Genomic DNA, 16,242 nt, shown 5'->3' with positions numbered 1-16,242 from the left:
TGTCATACAAATCCATTTTCAAATTATCTGTGATATATGTTGCTAAGGCTTTGTTAAGCAGAAAAAAAAATCCACACTTCCTAGGGAAAAATGTACTAATTAAGAAAGTTTTTTTGTTTTTGTATTTTAAGTAGATTTGAACTATTTTAACTTCTGACCATTGTTAGAGTCTTGCACTGGAATATGGTTAGAATGATTTGCACATGGAGACAGGTAGAGCAAGATAGCTTTGTTCCCTCTATCTACTCTTATTATTTTAGAATGAATAGTTTATATATCCAAGTAAATTATCCTTAGAATTCATCTTTGTCACTTTTTCTTTTTGTCTGACAGTCTTTATCTATTTCTATCACTCTCTATGCAATGTGAGTCTCAGATTGCGTATTCACTACAACTGTTGATTACTAGTGCCTGATCTGAAAATCAAACATGAGAGAATTCAAAAGGAGAGAGATTCTAAATATCCATTCAGAGAATATCTCCTATGCTTAAGATTTTACTCTAAATGGTGTTAACATTTCAATATACAATCAGTCTGCAGGATTGAACATTTAGCATGGCATATAAGTAGCAGCCTGATACAGCCTTTTTCAACATTCCAATAAAGGAATTATAATTCAAAGAAAAATACAAAATTTTCTTATGGTGTCTTTGAAAAGATCTGGTAAATGACTCCCAGTATCTGGGAGGTATTTTCACTAACTATATTATATATTGAAAAGAATTGGACTGAAAAATAAGTAATTGAAAATATCTCTTGCTATGGCAGTGAAAACTAAGAAAAGTTACCCAAAAAGGAATTAGGTGAAATGATTATCCCTTTTTCCTCATTCCCTTAAACCCCAGCCTTGGACTCTATCTGCCACCTTGATCGAAAAGACAGTGAACTCTTGTGCTCGCTTCCGCAACACATATACTAAAATTGGAATGATACAGAGAAGAGTAACATGACCCCTGCACAAGGATGAATAGAAAGACAATGAACTGTTAACTATAAACTCTGAGAAACAAACTGAGGGTTCTTGAGGGGAGGAGGGGGTGGAGGTATAGGTTAGCCTGGTGATGGGTATTAAGGAGGGCACATACTGCATGGAGCACTGGGTGTTATATGCAAACAATGAATCATGGAACACTACATCAAAAACTAATGATTTAATGTATGGTCATTAACATAACATAATAAAATAAAATTAAAAAAAATACTATAAACGCTGAAAACAATTTGTCTACAGGACTTATAAGTTGTAATGACTAAATTCCTAGTGTAAACCAGTAAGATTTGATGAGGAAACATCAAAGGTTACCTTGCAAAGTGGGCATATTGTGATTTTCAAAAGTTAAAAATGTTTAAGCAAGCCAAGGTGATTTAAAGCAGGCACATCTTATATGTTCTATATATGAAGTACTTTTTTATTAGGCAGAGGAGCTGGGATTAAATTTTGTCTCACATTGGCAAATCTACATAAACTTTATATTTGCCAGATGTTGGGGAAAAAAAAGCTATACATATCAGACTGCTTTTATGTGAACATCTGAAAAGATTATTCCACCAGCACAAATGTGGATAATAAATGGGTCCATGGCAACATAGATATCCTATCCTATGATGATACACAATATCTCAAAGTTAAAAGCTCCTGTTCTGTGGTAAAGGAGAAAGTAAACATTCACACATAAATGGTGTTAGAGAAAAAAAAAAGCAGAAAAAAAAGAAAGAATTTTTCCTGAGAGTGAGAAAAAAAGAGGTCTATGAAGTAGGTTTAAGTACTACAGAAAATAATATGCCTTATAATTGTCTGACAAATAAATAAAAATAAATTAAAAAATCTTTAATTGTTTGGCATTATTCTCTGCAAAAAAGAATAGAAGATATGAATAGGAAAATTGAGATTAAAAGCACAAGTCAAAATCCAAAAAGGGAATATTTAAGGGAATAAAGTCTATTTGCTACTGAGCACATTTGAAGTGATCAAATAGTATTTAAGCAATGGAACAAAGAGTGAAATAAAAATAATTGTAAAGACTCCCTCCCCCCAAAAAAGAAAACAACTAATAACAGAAATAAAACCTACATTGGAAATAAAAAAAAAAAACAGAATCTTGACGGTGGAAAGTGGAATTAATATAAGGGTGGAAAAATGAAAATTATCTCCAAAAATACAGGCAGAAATGACAACAACATAAAATAATGAGAGTAAAGGTAATAAGCCTTAGGTAGGAGTTGGTGACAACATAAAAACAAAAGAAATTCTGAGGAAAAAAATAAAATATTGAAATAGAAATAAGTATCAGATATTTTATATGTAGAACAAAAATTCTTTTTCTTTTTTTTAAGATTTTATTTATTTATTTGACAGAGAGAGACATAGTGAGAGAGGGAACACAAGCAGGAGGAGTAGAAGAGGGAGAAGCAGGCTTCTCGCAGAGCAGGGAGCCCGTTGTGGGGCTCGATCCCAGGACCCTGGGATCATGACCTGAGCCAAAAGCAGATGCTTAACGACTGAGCCACTCAGGTGACCCTGTAGAACAAAAATTCTTAACCCAGGAGAAAATCAATAAAATTCTACCCATTGTTAAACACATTATATCGTATTTTAGAAGATAAATAAAAGAGACTGTTGTGAGTAGGTTTTTTGTACCTTATTCTTTTTTTTACTTGGTTTTCTCTGCTAATGGGAGCACTTTTAATATTTTTATACAACAATCTTATTAAATTGTTTTATTATTTCTAGTTATTCATAGATTATGTTGAAGTTTCCATATAAATAACTATATTTTCTAGAAACAACCGTATTTTTTTTTTTAAGATTTTATTTATTTATTTGAGAGAGAGAATGAGACAGAGAGAGCATGAGAGGGTCAGAGGGAGAAGCAGACTCCCTGCCGAGCAGGGAGCCCGATGTGGGACTCGATCCCGGGACTCCAGGATCATGACCTGAGCCGAAGGCAGTCGCTTAACCAACTGAGCCACCCAGGCGCCCACAACCGTAATTTTTTAATGTCCTTTCAAAATTTATATGTAATTTAATATCTGGCATATGCCTTATTCAGTGACTAGGACATTCAGTACAATATTGAAGAGTAAAAATAACAATGCACATATTTGTATTGTTCCCAAGGTTACTTGGGATGCTTGTGAATTCCAATATTAAGTGTGATGGCTGTTAAAAAATTTTGTAAGTACTAAAGAATAAACTCAAGTTGTACAAGACCTTAATATTGAAAATTACAGACTATTATTAAAGGACAAATAGCATGTCTATTAGTTAGGAATATTCAAAATTATAGAGATGTCCTTTTTCTTGTAGTTAATCTATAAATCTAGTGTCAATCTCATCAACATATCAGTGAGATATTTTTATAGAACTTGCAGTCAAATGCTCTACCACTGAGCTATACCCCCACGCTTTTTATAGAACTTGAAAAAATGATTCCAAAGTTCATACGGAAGACTGAGGTAATTGTCAAAAATACAACATATCTAACCAAGGAGAGAGAATTACTATAGAACTGAATATAATTTTGACAAAAGTACAAATTATGAATCAATGGGACAGATACTAGGTCAGATATAGAGAAATAAACACACGTGGTTATTTGCCATATGTCACATGATGTGTGATATAAGACACATTACATATCAGTATGTTGAGTGTGGACATTGAATATCTATCACATATAAATATATATATAGACATATATTGACGTACACATATATATCACATATAAATACATATATACACAATTGAATCCTTACTTCACATCATACAGTATAAAAGTCCAGGTGGATTAACATATAAAAAAGAAAAAGAAAATTTTAAGTTATTAGATAAAAATATAGAATAACTCAGTGATATTCTTATTATTTCTCACTATAAGAAAAGATGAAAAATAATACATAAACAGGGGTGCCGGGGTGGCTCTGTCAGTTAAGTGTCTGACTCCTGATTTCAGCTCAGGTCATCTCAGGGTTGTGAGATTGAGCCTGCATCAGGCTCTGTGCTGGGCATGGAGCCTGCTTAAGATGCTCTCTCTCCCTCTCCCTCTGCCCCTGCCCCCCCCCTCTCTCTCTCTAAAAATAAATAAATAAGTAAATAAGTAAATAAAAAGAAAGGAAGGAAGAAAAAAGAAAGAGAATAATACACAAACAGCAGAAAACCTAAAGTATTCATTTATTCATTCTTTCAATAAATATTAAGCAATTACTATGACCCAGAAATTCTTCCAGATGCTAAGAATGTAGCAGTTGATGCAAAATTTCCTGCATCTATAAAGTTTAAAGTTTCACAGTTCGTAATTTTACCTGCATTCAAAAGGACATGCAAATGTAGAATGAGAAAAGACATTTGAAACATATTACACAAAGAAACATTATACTCAATTTAATTTTTTATTTAAAAACAGAAAATCAACAAAACAAATTTAAAAAAGCAAATATGAGGGATAGCAGGATATTCACCATTTGCTTCTTTCCACTCATTTTCCATCTTCCGCTACCGTTTTCCATATCCCAGAACACTAAATTCTGTAGATTGCATCAAGGTATCCCTTACTTCTAGCTTCACATTTGGGTTTGGCAGATGGGATCCATCAATCAGCAGAAGCTGAGAAAGTAATGAGAAGAGGAGGGTAAAGTATTTACACTTCTGTCTACCTGCCTGCTTGAGCACCTGGTGTAAAGCACATCCCTCTACAAAAGGCACATCATCTGTAAGGCAGTCATCTCCTATACTTCCTCTTTTCATGCATGTTCTAGAAATCACTTTCTCTATCAGATCTGCTAGTATCACCAACTCCCTGATGTTGTTAGCCCCAGGGTGCTTCAACACTTCTTGTTGATTTGTCTCAACAGTCCACATTTTTGTCAAGTGGTCTTTTCTTAAACTCCTCAGTTATCTCATTTGAGTATACCATCAGTTTTCTGTTAGAACCCTGCCTGATATAATTGACAATAAAAATGAAGAGGAGAGAACCTGGGTCTCTCAGTCGTTAAGCGTCTGCCTTTGGCTCTGGTCGTGATCCCAGGGTCCTGGGATCGAGCCCCGCATTGGGCTCCTTGCTCAACGGGAGGCCGGCTCCTCCCTCTCCCACTCCCCCTGCTTGTGTTCCTGCTCTTGCTTTCTCTCTCTCTGTCAAATAAATAAAAAAAAAAACTTAAAAAAAAAAAAGACAAATAGTATAATTGGAAAATGTTAAAATATCATTGCCAGGTGTGATAAAGGCGACACCAGCCATGGCAGAACACAGAGATGGAAAAAAACCTGTGTCTGATTACATAGTTCAGCCATGGGTTAGCCAAGTCTGAAGCCTGTTGAACTTCTGGACTTAGGGTTACGTGATCCCAAACAATCTCTTCATTGCTTATATCAGTTTGATTTTAATGTTCAATAAGTTTTCACCTAAAAATGTATCAACATACAAATGAAAATAAGTCCAATATTTATAGTAATGAAATAAATAAGAATGATATTATTCATAAATTCCACTAAAATTTTAAAACGTAATAATTTTTGTAGCGAGTTGTTGCCTTGGAAAACTTTATACATTAAGTAACTCTTTGTATTTGCTCTACCCCTTCAGTATTATCTTAGCTAAGCTTAGATAGGCTTCACCCTCTGGTTCCCTTGCAAATATGAAATTAATTTGCCTATCTCCAGAAAACACCCTATGAGAATGTTGAATAGAATTGCACTAGATTTAGACTCATTATTTTTAAAAATCATTTTATATTCCTCACTATTAACTTATTAATTATACGTCATTTTACTATTATGTAAGTGTTTACCCTAGGCTTTCCTCATTTATTAAAATATGATATGAAATGGCACTTCTTCCCTTCCCGGGCAATGCATGAGTTAATTAGAACTTAACATTTATTTATTCTTTCCCAATATATGTTTTATGTATTCATTTTATATATAACTTAGACTCCCAAAATATCATTTTTGCATACAGTCAGTAATCAGATATGCCATGATATTTACCATTGTCCTCACTTTATATTTACTCATCATTTCCTCCTGCATCATAAACTTTCTAAATGGAATAATTTTTCTGTCTGGAGAAGAGCCTTTAATTCTGTCAAATAAATTCTTACTGTTTTACTTTGTCTGGAAATGTCTTCATTATTGACATACAATTTTACTTGATGTTGGTTCTAGATTAGCAGTTATTCCTTAGGGCACTTCCAATATAATATCCCATTTTTTGCTGGCTCCCATTTTTACACTGAGAAATTAGCTTTAATTCTTATTTTTATTCCTTTAAATATAAAGTGTCTATTTTTCTTCTGGCTGCTTTTAAGATTTACATTTCTTTTCTTGGGTTTTAGAAGGTTACTATGTTATGACTTGTTATTATATGCATGTGTGTTTTTACGTGTGTATAATTTAATGCTGCTAAATTATATAGTGCTTCTTGAAATAATAACTTAATGCCTTTCATTGATTTAAAATTTCTTATTTGTTATCTCTTCCAATTTACTTGTGCCTACGTTCTCCCTATCCTCATCTTTGGGGAATCTAATTGCATGAATATTATACTTTTAAAATATTTTTATTTCTTAGTTTTTCTATATTCCCCATCACTTTGTCTTTCCAAACACCAGTGTAGATATCTTTTTATATGTAATTTTGCTAATTCTCTCTCTGGAGCTGAGTTTAATCTGCTATTAAATCCAGAGATTAAGTTATTAATTTCAGATTTTCTTTTTAATTTTATAATTTGTATTGGATTCATTTTAACAGTTTCCAGTTATTTACCCAAAAATTTTTATCTAGTCACTTAATTACTGAAATATTTAACTGTATTTATTTAGAAGTCATAATCTGATAATTCCATTAGCTTTATCTCTGTATCTTTGTATTGTCTATTTTGTCTATTGTTTGGAAAAGGATTGTTTTCCCTTATTCTTTGTTATTTTTTTTTTTTAAGATTTTATTTATTTATTTGTCAGAGAGAGAGAGGGCACAAGCAGGGGGTGCGGCATGCAGAGAGAAAAGCAGGCTCCCTGCTGAGCAAGGAGCCTGCTGTGGGACTTAATCCCAGGACCCTGGGATCATGACCTGAGCGGAAGGCAGATGCTTAACCGACTGAGCCACCCAGGCGTCCCATGCCTTGTTATTTTTTACTGTGCTCCAGATTGTTTTCTGTATCACATAAGTTTTCTGACGATTTGAAACATATCATTTTTACATATTTATTGAGCTTTTCTGGTTATTCTTAAGATGGCTATTCTATAGATGTATCTATAAGGCAGGCCATCTCAGATATATACAAATTTTATATTTAGATAGCTATGTGATTGTCACTGCTTTGAGATACTATAGCTTTCTTAATTTTTAAGAGAGTGTAATGAGAAAAAAAAAAGTAGAATGTCATGATATAGTTTTCTCTGAGTATTAATTAGTGATTTGCAGTAAAATAGAAGGTGGTAGAAGAGAACTTTTAAAAATATTCAAATAAGCAAATTTAAATAGACTTCTTTCATTACTGAGTTTCTCTTAGGTATTAATATAGGGATATGTACTATAAGTTGACAAGAAAAGCATAAGTTATCAAATATTTTTATTGTATTTACCAACATAAAAAGTTTATATTAATTGAACACCTTACAAGATAAAATTCCATGCTATAAGCTTTGGGTGTTAAACTAGATGAACCAGAGAGAAGATCCATCTTTTCCATTATGTGAATTGCAATAATTAAATTTAAGATTAAATAAGGGATCTTGTTAGAAACTGTCTTTAAGTGCATGAATAGTTTTTCAAAGGACGATACTGGCCATCTGTTCTCTTGCTCCACTGAGGATAAAACAAAAGCATGTGAAACTTATGTTTGAGAAAGAGAGATTCAGGTTAGATGTAAGAAACAACTTATTGACATTAAGGTTGTTTAAACACAAAAGTGCATTACCAAGGGAATTTATATAATGTCCTTCCCTGAACATCAGTAAGAATAAGCCAGACAACCATCTGTTTTAGTGGCTCAGTTTGTAGCCCCACTTGAAAGCACAGCACTGGATTATAAATCCTCTGGAGATACCTTGCATTTTATAAAGATGTATACAACATGGAAATGGCAGAAAGAAAAAATATAATGTAAAGTGATGCTCTGATTAAAGGATATACTCTAAGAAGAACTCTGGCATTAAGAAAATAAAGAAGAGGAACATTTTAATAAACTTTTAAGTAAAAAGTTTTATGTTAACAAATTTAATGTCAAAATACTAAATTTTTATCTTATATTCTAAATAAACTTTATTAAGGAATAGTTGGCATGCAATAAAATGACTGTTTTAAGTCTACCACTCAAAGATTTTCAACAAATATATACCCATTTAACTACCAACCAAAACAAAACAGGGAATATTTTTATCATCCCAGGAAGTTCTCATGCAGCCGTATCATCAATCACCGAACTACAGGCAACCTCCAATCTGAATTAAATCACTATTATCTTCATTTTGCCCGTTCTAAAAAGTCATACATATATACATAATATAGTCATATTCTATATCATGTATAATATTCTGAATTTATATATTCATATATATATTATGTGTGTCATTCCATGTGCTCAAGTTAATTATTTGAAATTTATCCATTTATTTGCATCATCAGTTTTTTCCTTCTTGATTATTACCTCTGTTTCTTAGACATATACAGCAACACGGATGACTACTCCATTGTTCGACTAAAGCACACTTTGAATATCCATTAACCTATCGATAGGCATTTGGGTTGTTTCTGGTCTTTGTTTACTCTGAATAGATCAACTTTAAATATTATTATTGTACAAATATGTTGGGGGTATATATGTTTTCTTTACTTGAAGAGATATCTAGGAGTAGAATTGCTAAATTATAGAATAATTGTATTTAACTTTATAGGTAAATGTTAGGCAGTTTACCAAAATGGTTTTCCATCTTACACTTTCAGCTACAGTGTAGAAGAACTCCAGTCGTTCTGCAACCTTGTCAACATTTGCTATTTTCAGTTTTTTATTTTAGCTGCTCCATAAGAGACTGACATCTCCCCATAACTGCTGATTTTGAACATTTTTTTATTTCCTTATTGGATATTTGCAAGTATGCTTTTCTGAAGTGGCTACTCAATTATTTTTCACATCATTTGTATTTTTATTATTCCTTTATAGGAGCATCTATATCTAAAGCTATATACCTATATAGTGCCTAAGTCTTGTAAGATACAAGTAACAAGTGTACTCCTTCCCACTCTGTGCCTTGCCTTTTCATTTTCTTATCAGTGTCTTTTGTTGAGAAGTTTTCAATTTCATTTAGTACAATTCATCATTTTTTCTCTTATTAATAATGACTTTTATGTCCTAAGATCATCATTAGTTACCATACAACAACATGGATGACCATTAAGAACGTTATATAAAATCCATAAGTATATGTGACTGGTCTGTTTTATCTTTTAGTTCTGATTCCTGCTTGCTGCCTGTATTTTGAAGGTCTGTTATTAAGTAATATGTTCTTCTGATTGTCCTGTCTTTCTGAGAAGTTTCACTTTTCATTATGAAATGTTTTTCTATGTCTCTGGGATGCTCTTTATATTGAGGTCTACTTTTTTTTAATGTTAATAGAGTCACACCAGCTTTCTTGTGCTTACTAATCACAGAATAATTTTTTTCTTTTCTTTTACTTTACTTTCAAGTATGAATCTTATACACAGAGTATAGCTGGATGTTGCATCAGTCTGACCTCTCCTGCCTTTTTTTTTTTTTTTTTTTTAAGTAGGCTCCACACACAGAGCTCAATGCAGGGCTTGAACTCATGACCCTGAGATCAAGACCTGAGCTGAAATCCAGAGTTGGATGCTTAACCAACTGAGTCACTCAGGTACCTGTCTTCAGCCTTTTAACTGATAGCCTAATCTCCTTTATTTAATATAGTTATTGAAAAAGTTGGATTTATGTCTACCATATTGCTATTTTTCTTTTTCCTTGTATTTTTGTTCTTTTGTTTTTTTCTTTCCTCCCTTCTTTTGAGTGAACTGAATATTACCCCCTAGATTTTCTGTTATTTTTTCATGTATTTCACATTTTATATATAATTAACTCCAGTTGTATTTCAGAGAAAGTAAGAAGGCAAAAAACATAGACATGAGATTTAGGTAAAGGAATGAGGAAAATAAGGCTTTAGTTAGGTAAATGTGACAATGTGACTAGAAGCTGGGTTATGTTTAGTGTTTTCTGTATTCACAGAATCCAGAGACTTTAGCTTCTGTATGTACTTGTTGCCTCCTTTTTTTTTTTTTTTTTTCCTTTCTCCTACTCTGTCTCCTCCTGTCTATTGTACTTCAACAGCAACTCCTACTTTAATAGACGTGGTCTAAGGTTTAGTAGAAGGTAAGCATTCTATATACTTATGATTAAGTATCAGTCTTTTAGTGAGTCTGAGTCCCTGGGCTATAACAATCAAAAGCAATTCTTAGCATCACTATTTCCAACCTTAGGTAAGACAAGAAGGCAAGAGGAAACAGGAGTGTGCAAATGGTTCTTCCCCCAGGGAAAGAGCTAGTAGTTTCCCTGGGAAAGTAGGCCTTTGTCATGTAGAATAATCTGATTATCTAAGTGTATGTCAAAACAGTTGCCACATCCCACCCCCACACTCACCCCCTGACCAGAAACTTGAGGGATTTTTTTCTGATCTTTATTGTGAGTAGCTGGTGGGGTCCCTGGCGGTAAAACTCACAAAAACTTGGAGTTCCTCCTAACACAGGACTGATAGGAGTTTTCCCTCTCCAGGTAATCCACACTCAGCCTCCAGCAATTCATCCAGTAGGAATACTTGTGTTTCTACTAGTTTATAACAAACTGATCTTGATTATGACTCTCCAGATTGCCTTGTGATAGTTTGCCCTGTGACCTCAACTGTCTGAAGGATCTAAAAAGAGTCATTCAATTACAGTTTTTTCTGCCTCCTTTCTTATGATAAGGACAGAAGTGACAACTTTCTGGGCTTTTGTTGGAACAGAACAGTGAGGTGAGAGATATTTTTGCAGTGTTGTTGCTATTCACCTCTAGTCTGACCCATACCCTCTGATTACTGGAAAAAATTCCTCTAAAGAGAATTACTTCACAAAGAGATTATTTTTGCTTTTGAGATTCCTCCAAACTTAAATCTGAAACACCAACCCAGCTTTGTCAAACGTTTGCCTGGATTTTTCCTCACCTGAGCAAAAACTGTCCTCTGGTGGGCTTCTTCTTAGGCCTAGTATGTGTGCTACCTCAGCGATTGGCCCTAGGGATAAAAGTGACCTCTGTCACTAAAAAGTGCTTGCGTGACTCTAAAATTTAGTTCTTTCAGATATCATTATGTCAAACACTTTTCTTTGAAGAAATGTTTTATTGTTGTTGTTTGTCCTGTAATTATCTATTACTTTAGTAGGAGTGACAATCTTTCATTATCCTTCTACCTTCTAACCAGAAGGGGAACTCAGTTTTATTTTTTGGCTAATACCACTTTGCTGGATTTTATCGATGTTTCATTCTTTTTATGTTTATCTTATATTCTATTAGCTGATTTTACGTATTTTCTTATTAAACTAGTTGTGACCAACTTCCTACATTGGAGACAATGTAAACAAATGCAAGTGGCAAAAAAATGAACTATGGTTAAAAAACAATAAACAAACAAACCCTAGGTCCAGTCCTTTAGCAATGCTTTTTGTGCTAAGGAAGTTTGGTTGAGTTATTCCATATTATTTAGACTTTGGCCAAAAATTCTAACTTTTCTATTTGAGTGATTTTCTTTTTTCATTTACATGAATTAGAAAGCAAAACCATGAGCTCATGGATTATGTTACAATAAACATTTAAAGCTCTACACATATTTTCTATAGATACATTCTCATTTATATACACACAGTGCACATACCTTTTAGAAATCCATACCCCATAATACTGTCCCATAGATTAGTATATATCCATAATGGAGGTAATCAATTTATCCAACTGGCCTTGATCTTTCCAAATAGGCCTCTTGCTTTGGTCACCGATAGGTAGCAATGTTGGTACAGCTAAGTAACTGCTGGTAGTTCTCCAAAGTGAAGCCTTCAGCTTCCCTTATTTCCATTGCTTCTTCTTTTTCTTTCTGAACTACTGTTTAGAAATTATTACTTAATAGTTTTGAGAAGTGATATCATGTACACTATCCAGTGATGAAATTTGAATATTATACAACTTTTCGAGTATTCACTAAATATATATTTGGGGTCCTCTATTTACAAGTTATGGAGAATGAAAGCAGTTTCTATTCCAATGAAGATTAGATTCTTTTGAGGAGAGAGAATGAAATATTAAAATAAGTTGTGGTAAGACCTATAACATAAAAATGCAGAGTATTAAATACAAAGTTTACCTAATTTATTTTAGAGTCATTAGAACTTCCTAGTGCTGCTGGGTGCCTTAAAGCAATAGAAATATATAGTATCACAGTTCTGGAGGCTAAAGGTTTGAAATCAACGTGTCAGCAATATCATGCTCCCTCTGAGGCTTATAGAAGACTACTTCTTTGCCTCTTCCTAGCTTCTGGTCCATTTGCTGACAATCTTTGCCATTCTTTGGCTTGTAAATACTTCATTCCAATTTTCCGTGTTTACATGCCATCCTCCCCATGTGTCTGTGTGTTCATGTGATACCAGTCATATTACAGTAGGAGTCCACCCTATTTCAGTATTAACTCATCTTAACTAATGATACCTGTGATTTTCCTATTTCCAAATAAGGTCACATTCAGTGGTACTAGGGATTAGGAATTCAGCATATCGTTTTGTGGAAAGCAATTCAACCAAAAAAGATTATTTCAAATATTCCAGGTGCTATAAGCAATTTAAAAAATGAGCCACCACAACCCACTATATGAGTGATATATTTGAATTCTTCTGAATTCTTCTCACTTCCTTCCTTAGAACAATGGCTATAAAAATTAATATTTAATGAACATATGCCAATTTTTGGTACCAGCCCTACTCACTTCACTAGGCTACTAAAAATATATATATATATATATATATATATATAGTAGGTATGAAAAGGACTTAACAAACAAAAAAGTTCAGAAAAATGAAATGAAAATTCTTATTATTATAGCTATAAAGAATAAATAAATACATGTTCATAATGGAGGTCTAAAAAGTGACTTTGACATCTGTCCTAATTCCACCTATCCCAAAATGCTTCAACAAAGTTACAGTGCAGAATTGAAATTTTTATTTCTTCCCCTCTATAAAAAAATAGATGTTTTCTAATACAATAATTACATATGTTGAATTTTCCATTGGATTTTTGCCAGAAATTTTATATTACTGTGCCACAAATTACAAAAAAAGAATAAACTCTCCCACAAGTAATATGTACCTAAAATTGCTTTTTACTATACTAAACATCTGTATAAAAATTGAAATGTATGACCATCTATTCTCTATCGTATAAACACTTGACATTATTTAGGCAAAAATCCAGATCCTTTACTAAACTTCTTGGATATTTTTATAAAAGTAAAATTTTCTTGTTTAAAAGGAAAATAAAAGCAATACCTTATGAGAAAAGTGAGTAATGAGAATAGTCTCCCTCTATAAATATAAATTGTTACTGTCCCTAAAAGTTAATGAAAAAATTAGTTTTACTTGAAAATATCTGTCCCTACAGTGTAATCATGAAAAAGAAATATTTAAATATCTAAGAATATTTAAATTACAAAATTATTTATATAACTCAACCAACACAACATTACATTTCTTTGGTTCAGTTAATATTTTTTTTCTTTTTCTGAACACTAAAAAAGATCATAATGATAAATATTTAGATACTTATTTGATATTTCATAAAAATAAATTGTAAACTCTTGGAGTAAAAATTGGGTGTCATAAATTTCATAGCATATTTTTAATTTAAAGTATTCAGGGTAAGAAGAATTTAATAGTGGGTACTATTTTTACCCACAAGTGCACTTTTGTAGTATATCAAGCTTTTAATTGTTAAGGGAGGCTAAATAAGTGATAAGCTAACAGTTTTAAACGGGTATAAAATGCTATGTAGATATCAACTTTAAAAATGAATCTTTGGGGCGCCTGGGTGGCTCAGTTGGTTAAGCGACTGCCTTCGGCTCAGGTCATGATCCTGGAGTCCCTGGATCGAGTCCCGCATCGGGCTCCCTGCTCGGCAGGGAGTCTGCTTCTCCCTCTGACCCTCCCCCTCTCATGTGCTTGCTCTCTCTCATTCTCTCTCTCTCAAATAAATAAATAAAAAATCTTTAAAAATAAAAAAAAAAAAAAAAAAAATGAATCTTTGATGTGTGTCTTCTTTTCATTTTTGCAATTAATTTTAGCTTTTGAAGTTATTTGGCATTTAATTTAAGTCCCCAGAGTATAAAATTATGCATTAACTTGAAGACAGACCCATATTTAGCACAAATAAGGTCAGAAGATCAACAAATCTTGTTGAAATGTTAATTTCAAATGTATAAACTCAAGTTTATTGGGGCTTTTAAACCAACTAGCACATTTGTTCCTTATCAAAAGCTTTAATTTAATCATCAGAGACTGTAAGATGCTTTTCAATTATTTCTCTCATATGGGACAGCCTAGCATTTATTGTCACACAATTTGAGCAAAAATCCACAGATGAATCTAAAATAGAAATTCAGAGACACTAAGGAGTTTTGATGAAAATTTTACCTCTTTAAAGTGAATACCATTAAGAGCTGAGAAAAAGAAGTTAGAGCAAAAGCTTTGAATCTACTCTTTCTGAAATCAGAGCAGAGAGGAGGGTTCCAATGTCAAAGATCCTTTATGTGGATGCAGGGACAATATGACATTCTGGACATATATTCAAAGTGAGCACCACTTTGCACAGATATGGGACAGAATGAGGCAGAACCAGAATCTCTAGTCTTAGGTTAGTTTCCTATGATGATCTTTCCTGCGACAATTGCACATAAACTATTATAGGCTGTGAATTAGCAAAAAGACATCTCTTCATTATCAATCCATCTGAGTAGATTCATTTTTTTTTTTTTGAGTCTTTTTTTTTTTTAAGATTTTATTTATTTATTTGACAGAGAGAGAGATAGCGAGAGCAGGAACACAAATAGGGGGAGTGGGAGAGGGAGAAGCAGGCTTCCCGCCGAACAGGGAGCTCGATGTGGGACTCGATCCCAGGACCCTGGGATCATGACCTGAGCTGAAGGCAGACGCTTAACGACTGAGCCACCCAGGCGCCCTTGAGTAGATTCATTATTGAATTTGATTATCATACTTTTTATTTAATTATCAGACAATTAATTAAATTTTCAGTTGAAAACACTAGAACCAATTTTACTTCCATTATATTGATTAAGTCAAAGTCTTCAGACATTTTATACAGATATATCAAAATATTGGCGAGTAAATGCTGGGCAAAAACTACTCCATATGCATTATCTTACTTAGTCATCTAAACATCTATATAAAATATGTATTATTTTTCCTGTTGTGAAGAAGGATATTTGTTCAAGGGGAGACAACTTCAAAGGGCTGATAATCAATGTTCTTTTTTCTTTTTTCTTTTTTTGACAATCGATATTCTTGAATGCAGATGCACTAAATTTCTGGAAGTGTAACCATTAATGTTCCCATGTATACTTACTGATTTCCTCACCTTCCGACCTCTCTGGCTTCTCATTTACTTTCTTATGAATTTTAGAATTGTTAAAAATGCTTTAATAAATACCTTGAATCAAGTAGTGTTCTCAAGTGGGCCAATGTTTTTATCATAAAAATCCATTTCCAAATTCTCTTTAAGGAACAAAGATTATTACCACTGACAAAAAAAAAAATAATAATGTTTTGCATGAAGTACGATATCTAATGGATTTCAACAGGGTTGGTATCTTGATTGATACAGAGATACTTCAGAATGGCATTACAAAAGAAAGCTCCAGAAACATGCTTCACTTAGCAGCTACATTTTTCAATTTCCTTTTCAAGTATTTACATTTATGAGTCTTGTAGAAAACAATAACCCTGCTCACATTTGCACTGAACTCTTTTATTCATTAGTCGCAATCGGTGAACAATGTTTTATGGTTTCATCAGCCACTTGCATTTCCTGAATAAATGCAAAACAGTACAAATGAGCAAACAGATAAAGAAAACGTAAATGGCACCAGAGCAAGCCATATATTAAAGAATAATCATAGATAAATAGCACAAGGAATGCTCAAGGCTGCCTAAT

At 33.0% G+C, this 16,242-nt stretch overlaps 1 non-coding gene across 1 annotated transcript; it reads left to right on the top strand.

Annotated features, from left to right (window-relative positions):
* Nucleotides 1–892: 892 nt before the first annotated feature.
* On the top strand, nt 893–999 carry LOC118521885 (U6 spliceosomal RNA). Its single transcript, XR_004910349.1, has one exon. It is a non-coding gene; the product is annotated as a U6 spliceosomal RNA (small nuclear RNA).
* The last annotated feature ends 15,243 nt before the right edge of the window (nt 1,000–16,242 follow it).

Source organism: Halichoerus grypus, chromosome 3 (genome assembly GCF_964656455.1).
Source record: "Halichoerus grypus chromosome 3, mHalGry1.hap1.1, whole genome shotgun sequence".
Lineage (NCBI taxonomy): Eukaryota > Metazoa > Chordata > Mammalia > Carnivora > Phocidae > Halichoerus > Halichoerus grypus.
The sequence above is the reverse complement of the archived record's forward strand: the minus strand, read 5'-3'. Positions and strand labels throughout refer to the sequence as shown.